At 41.7% G+C, this 12,131-nt stretch overlaps 1 protein-coding gene across 7 annotated transcripts in view; it reads left to right on the forward strand.

Annotated features, from left to right (window-relative positions):
- The window catches only part of DNM3 (dynamin 3), a 522,795-nt gene that overhangs the window by 499,316 nt on the left and 11,348 nt on the right, over positions 1-12,131 (forward strand). The window lies entirely within an intron of this gene.

The raw sequence follows: 12,131 nt of genomic DNA on the forward strand, positions 1-12,131 counted from the left end.
GAAACTGCTACGCTTCAGCCATTGCAGGGAAAGCCTTTCTGAGTTTCAGGATCCCCAGCCCTGCCCTGGGTCTCACCTGATTGATGGAGGAAGACAGCCAAGACGGGAGTCTGGCACGGGAGCCACTGACCAGTGAAAAATGCACAGTAAATGATTATTATTCTTCCTGTGGCCAGTCAGCAGCAAACTGTCACCAGTTGGAATCTGCTGAATGTTCCTATATACAAGTTGATGTCAGCTCAAAAAGGAAAAGAAAGGAAAAGCAAAAAGAATCGAATCTCGCCCAGTGTACGCAGACAGACACACACGAGCCAGTCCTTCTCTTTCCCCCTTGCCCTCCTTTGTCTCTTTCGCTGTAAGAAGAGAATGATTTTACAGGGAAAACCTTCCCAGGCGGACAGCTATGGTTAGATGGCAGTTTTTCAGTGACTTCAGAGATTCACAGCACAACATGATTCGTGGCTCCTTCACCTCTAAATTTTACCCAAGCACCGCGCTCCGACAAGGAGCTGCTGGGTGCTTCTTCCTTCCCTCTGACTGATCAGCTACTGTGAAAGATTAGAAGCGAAGTTTAGCTGACTGGCGTTGCTGCGGCCGATAAACAGCCAGGAAATTAAACATGAAATTGTAAATGCTGCATCTTTCACTCAGAACGTGCCCTAAATGCTTACCTCCAGCAATATGAGAAAGGAGAGGAGGATTTAGCTGAGGGTTGGATGGCTTTTGTCTGCTTGTCATAACTTTATTGCTGCTTGAACATAGAATTTTTAAATGCCCAGCATTAAAATCCTTTAGCTTGCTTGAGCCAACATATTGTAGCCATTGTCTGGGGGAACCTCTGAATCTAAACACATATTTACACCCTTTAGTTGCCAAATGAAATCCATCTGGCTTATTTAATGCTGTTGCCAAAAGAATATTACACTTTTGGTCTGGCCCGTATTTTTAAGTGCAGGGGAAGGGGGATGGCGTTGGAAGGGCATTGGGTTTGAGAGACTCTGCAGGTGTCTTGATGCCACATTACCTGTATTTAGATGAAAGTTTAGATCACTTGGCAACTCTGATCGAAACTAGAAGAATTCCCACCTAGGGCAAGGTCGGAAGCACAGGGTACTCGGGCAGCCTCATCACCGTGTGGTGCTTTCTTTTCCTTTTGGCTGCTTTTCAGGCATCAGAGCCACATGATAGTCAAAAACCACAACTAGCAAGTGCTCTAATTTCTGGAATTATTTTTTTAACGATTCCCATAAACACTAGGAAATGTCCGTTCCTGTGTCCCAGCCAAAATTATCAGCTCACATGAACTGTAGAAAGAACACGTTCCATCCGAGGATCAGAAAAAATGGTAAATCAAAGTGGCAGATAACAAAATTCTCCTTCACTCATCGTCAGTGGCCAGGCTGGGCCTTCTTGACTTCAGTTGCCCAGACACAAGGGAAGTTCCAAATCTTCATAGGGTCGACATTTTCCCCCACTGGGATTAGTTTAAACGCTGAAAAATAGGATACAGTGTAAATACTGGGAACCCAGTAAATGTGCAAGTTAATATAAAATTTACAAATAAGCTCCATTCCATCCCTGCTTTGCTTGTGGAAAGGCTGAAGAACCCACGGACAGGGAGAATGACGCAAAGGCCTGGATGAGCACAAACTAGACGCACCTCCACACGAGCGTCCCCAGCTTCTGTGGCCGTTTCGAGAACCAAGAGCAAGTGAGAGGTGTGAGGTGAAGGCCTCGGGCAGTTTTGAATATGATCTGGGAAATGATGTTATTTTACAATCAAATATACCAGTTGCCTCTACCATGTAAATATTACCTGTTTTTAGTTTCAGATTTCCATGAGGCAGCAATATCTACATTTATCTGGGTCAGTATATATCACACGGATCTAGAATGAGACCTCTTATGACGGTAGATGAGAAAGACTTTCAAAGGTGTTTTGCAGCCCAGAAAGTCTAAAATGAGATGATTTCGCTGGGGAGCGGATATTTATATACAATATATCCTGTACCCTGTGTATTTTTTTAAGTTTATATTAGGATTGTTCTCAAAGCCAATTTTAAGAGTGAATGAAATTTTTCCCTCAAATAAATGTACCCATAGCATCACACTCAAGGGACTTTGCTAGAAAGTCTATACACTGCTCCACCTTTAGACCACCATTCACGGAGGAAAAGCCATAAAACCTGAGGAAAACGTCTACTTATTTTTAAAACAACTAGGATCTCTTTTTGCTTCTTGGTAGTATTGGAAAATATTTTAATAACTAAAGTAATAAAACTTCATGTGAGGCAAATTCTACCTTAATTACTGCCTCTTGGGGTGGAAAATTGAGGAAACATTAGTAAATGTGTTAACTAGAGAAACCACTGCAGTAATCTCCCTCCACATATCTGGGTCTAAAGTCAAAATAAAATCCGTGCTACACATATTATTTGAAAGAAAGCAAGCTTGTCGTTTTAGCTCGACAATAGTAGTAATCAGAGCATTCAGGACTGAAATTAATGGACCCCAGAAATCCCTGTGACTCGTCATCAGACTTTGATTAACTTACTTAAATGCCCTCTAGTTCAGTTTAGGAATCCGTAGTGAGGGATGTTGATATGTTGCTTGATTTAATATTTCAAACACTCTAAATTGCCCCATTACCATCTTAATACTTGAAAATTAAATAAGTATATTGAAAACTCATTTTAAAGCACAGTATCTTCGAATAAACATGTTGAAATAGTGTTTTTCCCTGTACTTAAAACGTTGGTGTGTGATTGACTACACCTTATAAATTTCCTTCTTTTATACTATGCTTGTCTCCTCCACCCCAGGACCTCTTCTCCATATGTAGCTATTCAACATATGTTGTCACTCACAACCCTCTAGGTGATGGGGCACTCATGCCAATAGCCATTGTTACTGTGCTGTTCCAAAGTCCCCTTCCCTGTTGAGCAAGAAGAAAATACTCTCGAGGGTCACAAGGAGTCTTTGCAATTTATAAATACTTTCATAATCTCCATAGACTGTTCAGCTTTCAGTTAAAATGTTATGATTTTGACCATTAAAGTTTGCTTTTCTATTCTTTCCCTATGGGTTTCATGCTACTTAATAAATGTGCATTTTGAGATGTAAAAATTTGTAGCCAGGATACTGAAGGTAGCACTGTCTCCAGCAATATTAAATCGGAAAAGCAAGGTTTGAGAACATTTCTCTCTGCTGCATTCTCCTTGCGCTCTTGCTTTGGGCCCCAGTCCTGAGTCCCCTTGTCTCTCAGGTGGGCCCTCCATCCAGTTATACAGGAAGGTCTTCCTTAGTTACTTATGGCGGACACCTGCCTTCAAGCGGTGTTTGGCAGGCCAGCAGGATGAGGTAATAATCAAAAGAAAATGTTCTGGTTCTTTGGCCTCATCCACGTACAGCGTTATCCAAAACAGTCTTGTGTGAGTGAGAGCAGGGTGGCTTTGAGATCCCTTGGTCTAACATTCTGTAAGAGTGTGGGGGAACACAACTTTTTTGATCCCTTCTAAGATAATGGAAATATAAATGATGTCTGCCTTTGCCTGTCCTTTCAGTGATGTTTACAGACAGACATATGTAGAAATATGAGCCTTTCACTGGTAAACATTTTGGCTTGACTTTCTCCGGGGCAAGCCGACTTCTCAAGCACAGCCCCCACGGTCATTACAGCAGAGTTTTCCTAAAAGCATATTTTGTGAACTCTTTCTCCAGGATGATGGCAGTTTTCGTAAGACAGATGCCTAAAAGACATATGGTTTTCATAGATTTTTCCGTCTAGACTAGCTTTATTTAGTGACTTTTGGTCTGAATTGGTCTAGTTAAAATTTCTGTAGAAGCTTGTATAAAAATTTAAAATGTGGGCATACCATTAAGGTGTAAAACAAAAAGTTTGACTTCTTATTGGCAATAGATTAAAAGGGATTGGTTGAAAGTTTCCTTCAGGTTAAGTAATTCTGACCATCCCGTATGCCCACTCGTCCGTCCCGCTCCCACAACCCTGTCCAAAATGGAAAGGCTTACCCCCCAGACCCTATAACTGTTAAATTCATATACTTCTCACTGTTTTCCTGAGTAAATTCTTTGTGTTCCAGTTGTGTATGTGTGTGTGTGTGTGTGTGTATGTGTTAGAAAGCTGTAATTCTTTCTGCAGACTCTTTACATGGCCCAGGGGACATATGATTCCTTGCCCTTTTAGCACCAGTTTTTACAAACGCAGCATTTCCCTCATTTTAAGAAAGGGCCCATGAAGCCACTGAGTGAAGGACATGCAACATTTGGGAGTGTTTGTAGTACCGTCCACCACTGATAAAAATTCCATTTTTAAATGCAGTGTTTGCGACGCATGTAGAAACAGTAGGGCACTTTGAGAGGAAAAGACTGACTTCCAGACTTGCCTAGAAATCAGCCTTTTGCTCCCTTTTATAAGAGCTGACACCACAGATCCAGTCCGAGGTTAGCTGCATCCGGACAAGGAGACTCCTGCAAGGGGGGAAATGGTGGCCTTTAGCCCCCGCCAGGATCATCCCCCGACTGCGCGAGGAGCATTTAATGGGACTTAGTCACATGTTTGTTCACTGACATGGCAGCTTGCAAGGCACAAACGCCTCTCTGTTTGCCTCTGTTTGCTTTCAACGGTTTTGTTTTTAAATTTTGAGCTCTAAGGCAGGTTAGAGCTCCTCCTGCTGGATTTTTTTCTTTTTTTATTTAATCACTGGGATTGTAATTAGTAAACGGTAACTCTTTGTCTCCATTTTTGCCACTTGGACGGGTAGAAGTAAGTGGCCAGAAAAATATCACGTGGTACATTTAAAACGGGCCTTTGAATTGACCAGGTATCACGGTCAGGTGAGAGGAAACATCACTGCAACATTAATCTTCTCTAAGTCTTCAAATTCCTTGTGCTCCGTTTTTTGTTGTTGTTGTTGTTGTTACTAAAATAAAAGGAATTGGAAAGTTAACTTTTTCATCGATATTTCTAGTTCCATCTTTGCTCTGTCTGAGGTAAGGCCCCAAGTCAGAGACTCATGCCTGCAAGGTTCCTGCTCTCTATCAGAGAGGGACAAAAAGTCTCTTCTGTCTTTCCAAACCAGAGGTGAATGTGGCAGTTCTATATAGAGATTCGAAGTGTCGCCTGAAATGTTCCTCCCCATCCTTGCTTCTTTTTCTTCTTCTCACTGACTTGAGATGACAAAGGAACGTGCATCTCAGAAGTGGACGTTTGCCTCTCCCAGTAGCTGGTTCTTAGCACCTCCTTCCCAACCTCTCCTCCTTCCCCCAAATGGCGGCATTGGCCAACCCCTTCCCCTGGTGCCTGGAGTGGGAATGAGGGAAAGGGCAGGGAGAAGAGGACAGAAGAAGATGAAGAGGGTTAGAAATAGTTGTGCCCCAGCGGCATCAATGGGACTAGGTTTCTACATCATGTAAGTTCTTGGAGATCTCTTTGGGGATTTCTCACAAGAGAGAGGGAGAGAGAGCAGGGAGGGAGGAAGGGTGAAAAGAGAGAGAGAGAGAGAAAGGGAGAGAAATGGGGGAAAAAATCATCAGAAGGGACACTGCCTAATTTCATTCAGTAGCCCTGTGCACGGAAAGCTCTTTTCAAGCCACATGCTTTCTCTCTCTACAGTTTTCTCACCACCGTATTCCTCTTCCCTTCTGCTGGTTTGCCTATCTTTTCGTCCTTCCCTCCACCCAGCTTATCTGTTGTCAGTGATACAGTACAGAGGCTGCAACATTTTTTAAAATCTCAAAAGCAATGCTTTTTAGGAATCATATTTTAATATAACCCCAAACCCTGTAAGTGATCTGTTTTATGAATTAGGACTCAGAGCAAAACAAATAATTTTGACACGTGTTAGTTAAAGAACAAGACAACACCTGGTTTCTCAAACGGACAGTACTTTTTCTAGCTTTCTTTCCTTCACACATACTAGCTCCTGTTTCTGGACTGCCAGTCTCCTGAACTTCCCTGGTTTTCTGGAAGTCCTGCTAACCCTTTCCGTCCCAGGGGCCGCTGAAGCTGAGGCACCGTCCCATTACACCACGTATCCCACCGCCGGCACGGTTTACTTGTCTCTCTCCCCATCTCCAGTGGAAACTCCTGGGCAGTGATCACGTCTGTACATCTGACTCCTAATCCAGCACATAGCACGTAAACAGGGCTTATTGAGGGAATGAAAGAAGACAAAATGAGTTGATGTGCAGCGCTGAATCAAAATTTATTTTGGAATTAGCCCAATATTTGGTGTGCTTGAAGAAACAATTTAAACACAAACACTTCCTCTCTTGTTCTGTTCTACTGAGAAGCTTGCCTGGCTGAACGCTGTTGTAAAATTCATTTTTACACATCACAGACTGAGCAGAGTTGATGTGGGCAAATCATCCTTCAGGCTCCTTTTTTGCGGCAGCCACAGAAGTGGGTATGTCTGTACCATCCCTCTGAACGAAATCCAAGGCAGATATTTAAGATTATGTAAAGAAAATGTGGCAAGAGAGATTATATTACCTTTTAGCTCAGAGACTAATTTATACAGGATATTAGATGTTTATATCATCAAATAACAGTTGTGGACTATTTTCCCCCTTATGTTCTTGCTTTAGATTCTATCAATTCATTCATACTTTCCCAATGACATATGTTATAAAATCATGGGTTCATTTTCACAGGGGAAAGAAATGCTGGCTCTAACATGTAGCATGAATCATATTAGAGAATTCTTTAGACCATTTAAGTGGACTCCAAGTCCTATGTTCTTTCCAACATCTACTGTAAACTATTCTTGGACAGTATTGGCTCATTTTGTTACTAAAGCTGAAAAGGCCAAAAATATGCTGGAGAGCAGCCTATAGTATTTTTAATAATAACTCACAAACTATTATCTTCCATGTGGACAATATCCTGACCGCTGTAGCATTTTTTAAAACTTAGCCTCATAACTTGTAGTTATGTAAAATCTGTCTTGTTAATAAATGCTCCAAATAAGAAGCAAAGCACAAGCACAACTGTGTTTAAAATGCTGTGTCTCCTTATCTGATAGCACAGACATGTGCAAGGGAAAGTCCTGGGTCAGAGCAAGTTGCCCTCCCTTCCACCTGGAGGTGGGCTCCTGGTTTGTCCTTGGATGGCTGCATTCTTGAGCTGAGCCACTGGTTGGGACACTGCCCCCTGCAGGTGTGGGGGAAGTCTCTGAGCACGACGAGGAATCATCTGGGTTCATAGGGAGTTTATAATGTCATTCAGATGATAAACTATACATACATGCCTTAAACGTTGCAAAATGAGACAAGGGTTAAGTAATGCAAGAGGATCGTGGAGAAACAAGGCATTATAGTTCCCGAGAGGGACGTACGATGGGCAGTCCCCCAGCCCAGCTTAGCGATGCCACCAGAGCCATTCTCGCCCGGGGCCGCTTTAAAAACAAGTTCCTCGCAGCCCACGGCAGATGCTCTTTATGATTTTAGAAAACTCAGAAGCAGTTTTTGTTTTCGTTCTATTTTGCTCTGTTTTCTAAGAAATTTGCTAGCTGTAGCCTTACTTCTTGTGGTTCAGTACACAAAACCCTTCGTTAAAAAAAAAATTTTTTTTTACCTGTTTCATCAATAAGATAAACAAGTTGGGCAAGTTGCTATCAGATCCTTGTGGCTTCTAGAAACCTGGGATGTATAACTCGCCCATCATCCTAAATGTAATTACACGTAATATGTAATTATATGTAAATTGAATTTTTGAGACAGATGTATTTTAAAGCCTCAATTATATTTAATAAGTAGAACTTGTGGTATAAGAGAAGCATATTGCACATCCTTTTTTATGCAAATAGTGCCCTGGTGGGCAGATATCATTCCTCTAGATGTGTTTCATCTTTATATTTTTTGAGGGTTTTCTTTTCTTCTTTGGGGGGAAGTGGGGTTCACCTAGCTAATTAGGTAGGACTTCGGTCAAACCCTCTCCAAAGATGAGAATTTGGAATGCATGTTGATAGATGTTTCCTTTCTATGCTTGCTGCCATTTTCATAAGCAAATACAAGCTTCCCTGAGCAAGCAGTTATTCTTCTAGGGATGATTAACAAGAACGCTACTGTAGTATAGTATCTTGGTCTTTACGAAATAAACCTGAAACTCATCTGACCCATGCTTAAGTCCAGCTCCCAAATGTATCAAACTATTTACAACCATTTCTTCCCTCTTAAGATTTTTTTCCAGTACTTTCTCTTTTTGCTTGTACTATATCTGGCAAGTGAATTGAACTGCTAATAAAGCAAGATCAAAATCACTTATTATGCCTTAGAACAATGGTTTTCAAACCATGGTCCCAGGACCAGCAGCATCAGCAGCATCTGGGAACTTGCTAGAAATGTCTCACCCTATTAGAAACTCTGTGTGGTGCCCAGCAATCTGAGTTTTAACAAGCCCACTAGGGAATTCTGTTGCACAGTCCAATTTGAGAATCGTTGCCTCAGAACCTGCAAATGTAACTGGCCAATAGAATCCTGGATGGGGAGTCACGAAATATTGGTGTCAACATGGAAAAGGAAGGCAGCTGAGCCACACAGACCCAGTCTGGCTCACGCATTTACCAGTCTCATAATTCCCGCCTCTCACCCTGACAAGCAATAACGGCAGGGGCAGAAAGAACAAGCCATTTCAACAGTGTTATGCCACCTGGCAGCAAGAAACTAGAGGAATGGTAGTTTTTACATACACACACCCACCTGCCGGTGTACCCCACAGGCCATTGGCCCTATAGAATTCTCTCTATATTCTCTTTATATTCTATCTATATTCTCTCTCTCTGTGTATATATATATACACATACACACATACATACATCTATACCTTAGGGTTTTCAACCTCTAAGATTGGCATCACACCATGAATACTCAGAACCAGCTAACCCAAAGCAGAGCAGATGAAATTTTAGTTCTTCCGTTCTTCGAAGAGAATTGAAAGAGACAGTAAGATAAACAATGCATTCCTCTCTCTTATCAGTAAAGCCAGTTTCTCCCCTTCAGTGCCACCCAGCCTGTGTGAGCGTTTGACTTTCTTGCAAAAATTGTCATTGTCCAAAAGACTGTAAAAGGTTCACCCCCGCAGCTACGAAGGCAACTACAAATATTACATCTCTCCCTTTGATTTGGAAGCAGAAACATGGCTCTTCTATCGTAACCATAAACCGCCCACACACAACACAGTGTTTCAATAAACACTAAGTGAGGCAAGATGCCCCATTTCAATGTAATGGGTTCCTTAATGAAGCCCATCACTAAACAAAGACACTGAGGAAAATTTGGTACAAAACAAATAACTTTGCTTTGCCCAAAACAAACTGTCTTATGAGATGAATGTCTTTGGAAACTCTTTGAATGGTTAGGAACTAGACCAATGAAATGAACTTTAACAGTAAACCTTCAATGTTTTTCTGGTGTTGAAGTTGGCAAACAGCATTGCTTATTAAGAAAATCACACTGAACAACTTAATGTTCTCCCTGAATTGCTTTCTAGTAGAGTTTTATTGTTTTAGCAATGAAACGATGCTCATTTTTTCCAGAAGGGGGGGGGTCTTTCAGGATTTTTAATTACTGAGTACATATGGGTTACTTTAACCTGAAACTGGGCATATTTTAGAGATGTCATGATTATTTTGAGAGGACATGGTGGAAATTTTGTCTTTCATTCTTCCAGTCATTCATTCACCACACAGGTGTGTGGTGTCTATTTATTTACTTATTTTAGAGAGAGAGAGTGCGAGAGCAAGTGGGAGGGAGGAGTAGAGGGAGAGGGAGAATCTTAAGCAGGCTCCATGCCCAGCATGGGGCCAACGTGGAGATTGATCTCATGACCCTGAGAGCATGACCTTGAGATCATGACCTGGGCCAAAATCAAGAATTGTTCACTTAACTGACTGAGCCACCCAGGTGCCCCCACTAAGGGACACTTTTGAAGAGCTCCTAATGGAAAGTTCTCCCAATTTCTTTATTTTTTTTAAGATTTATTTATTCATTTTAGAGGGACAGAGTGCTCACACGCTGGAGCAGGGCGAGAGGCAGAGGGAGAGAAGCAGACTCCCCGCTGAGCAGGAAATCAAGAGTTGGAAGCTTAACAGACTGAGCCACCCATGCGCCCCTCTCCCAATTCTTCATTTAAAAAGCACGCCATGAGGGGGACCTGCATGTGAGCATTCAGCTCTGGATCTCAGGGTCATGAGATCCAGCCCTGTGTCAGGCTCCCTGCTCAGCTGGGAGTCTGCTTAAGATTCTCTTTCTCTCCCTCTCCCTCTCCCCTCCCCCTGCTGGTACAGTCCAAATTTCTCTCTCTCTAAAAAAAAAAAAAAAGTGCTGTGAGCCCAAGATCATGCTAGTTTTGGGAGATGGTGGTGAACAAGACAAACGAAAGTCCTAGCACAGAGCAGAGAGCTGCATTCCCCTAGTCTCCTGCCTTGCTTTCTTTCTGCACTTGCCCATTACCCTTGTCCTTTTCGAGTTCCATCAGCATGGTCCAAAACTGGGGAGGAGGTTAATAAGAAGCAACTGTGCCATCGGAACATTTATGACCAAACATCCATTCTCTGTCCCCACTGTTGAGCTCTTCCCTTCCATCCTCATCACTTAGTTTCTGGTTTCTTACAAGCTCATTATATAACCATTCTTTTATGTCTTCCAAGTTTACTGTGTTGCAGTTAAAATCATATTTGCCCCTGCTTTGACCACATTGTATTTTCAGGCTTCCAGAATATATTCTTAGAGTCCGAATTACAAAATTTTGCCCTGTTTTTTCCACTTACAATGGGATACAATAGTAAAAACCACTTGCATACTTGTCTATCCCACTCATCTTCCACTCTGAATAGATTCTGAGTTTTTAAAAATCATACAGCTTGATGCAGTCCACATAGTAGATGCTCAATAAATTGTAAATGCCATGCATAACTAGGTGTATCACAGATCATCTAGTCAGAGTCTCTGATGCCTGTGACGGGGAACCGGAGTTTTTGAGAACCTCCGATGGTTAGTGACTGTACGAATTGGCAGGTGAAGGCATCCACATCTTCTGACTTCTGATCTAGCACTCTTTCTATGTAAACTCGCTGCCTCTATAATAGCCTCTGACAGACACCTCAAAAATGTTCCTGACCCCATTGGATCTACTCCCTTTGATCTGACCTGTACTGTCACCTGGCCAAGCATCTCTGTTTAGGCACTTTTCAGTCATTCATTTGTCCATTACTTAATAAATACCTATTCACTGCCTTCTAATCACATGATGCTAAATGCTGAATACACATAATAAATACAGAATATGTGGTCTCCACTCTTAAGGAATCTATCAGGGGACATAGGCAATAATCTAGTAAATAAATATGTAATTACAAACACAAATATCATGGAGGGATTGGGGGCGGGGTGGTTGGAAACTATAGGATGGTCAGGAAGAACTGAGGAATGACATTTAAGCTAAGAACAAAAGGATCAGAAGAGAACTTGTTTGTATTCCTTTCTCCAGCGATGACAGTCCTTAGTCCAAGCTATTATGTATACATGAAACAATTTCCGACCCACCATGCCACGTTGTATCCTGCCTCTCACTGAATTTGTAGTTTAAGATCCACTTAAAAAAAAAAAATCCAACCCAATATTGAATCCTCTGGTGGAATTTCCTTCCTTCAAGTTCAAATTCTGGCCAGCTCCTCCCCCCACCCATAACTGCTTAATTGCTAAGACTACAATTCTATGGGTTGTGGGACTGTTTATCAAACTCGCTGAGGACAAGAGGCCTATTATTTAGTATTTATTCCAAACATCTATTAAAGAATTGAGCAAATATGTTATAGGTAACATTTCCAGGAGTCAAAATCCTACATGTCACTGCTTTTTTTTTTTCCTGCGACAGCAATGATTTCCCAACAAATACCTTTATGTAATGTAAAGATCAGTGATTATCACAAGCATTTATATCTAGGAATAACTTTAATTTATTCAGTTGTCAGTGTTCAGTTCAGTGGCTGAATGACAAGCACACGCTGCTAGCATAGGAAGATGAGTAAGACACAGCCCATTTCTCATCAGTGGAGATAAACATATAAACCTAATTGGGATTCAGTGTGATGACTGTAATAGAAGTATGTTGA

This window comes from Ursus maritimus, unplaced genomic scaffold (assembly GCF_017311325.1).
Source record: "Ursus maritimus isolate PB19 unplaced genomic scaffold, ASM1731132v1 scaffold_2, whole genome shotgun sequence".
In the NCBI taxonomy this organism is placed as follows: Eukaryota; Metazoa; Chordata; class Mammalia; order Carnivora; family Ursidae; genus Ursus; species Ursus maritimus.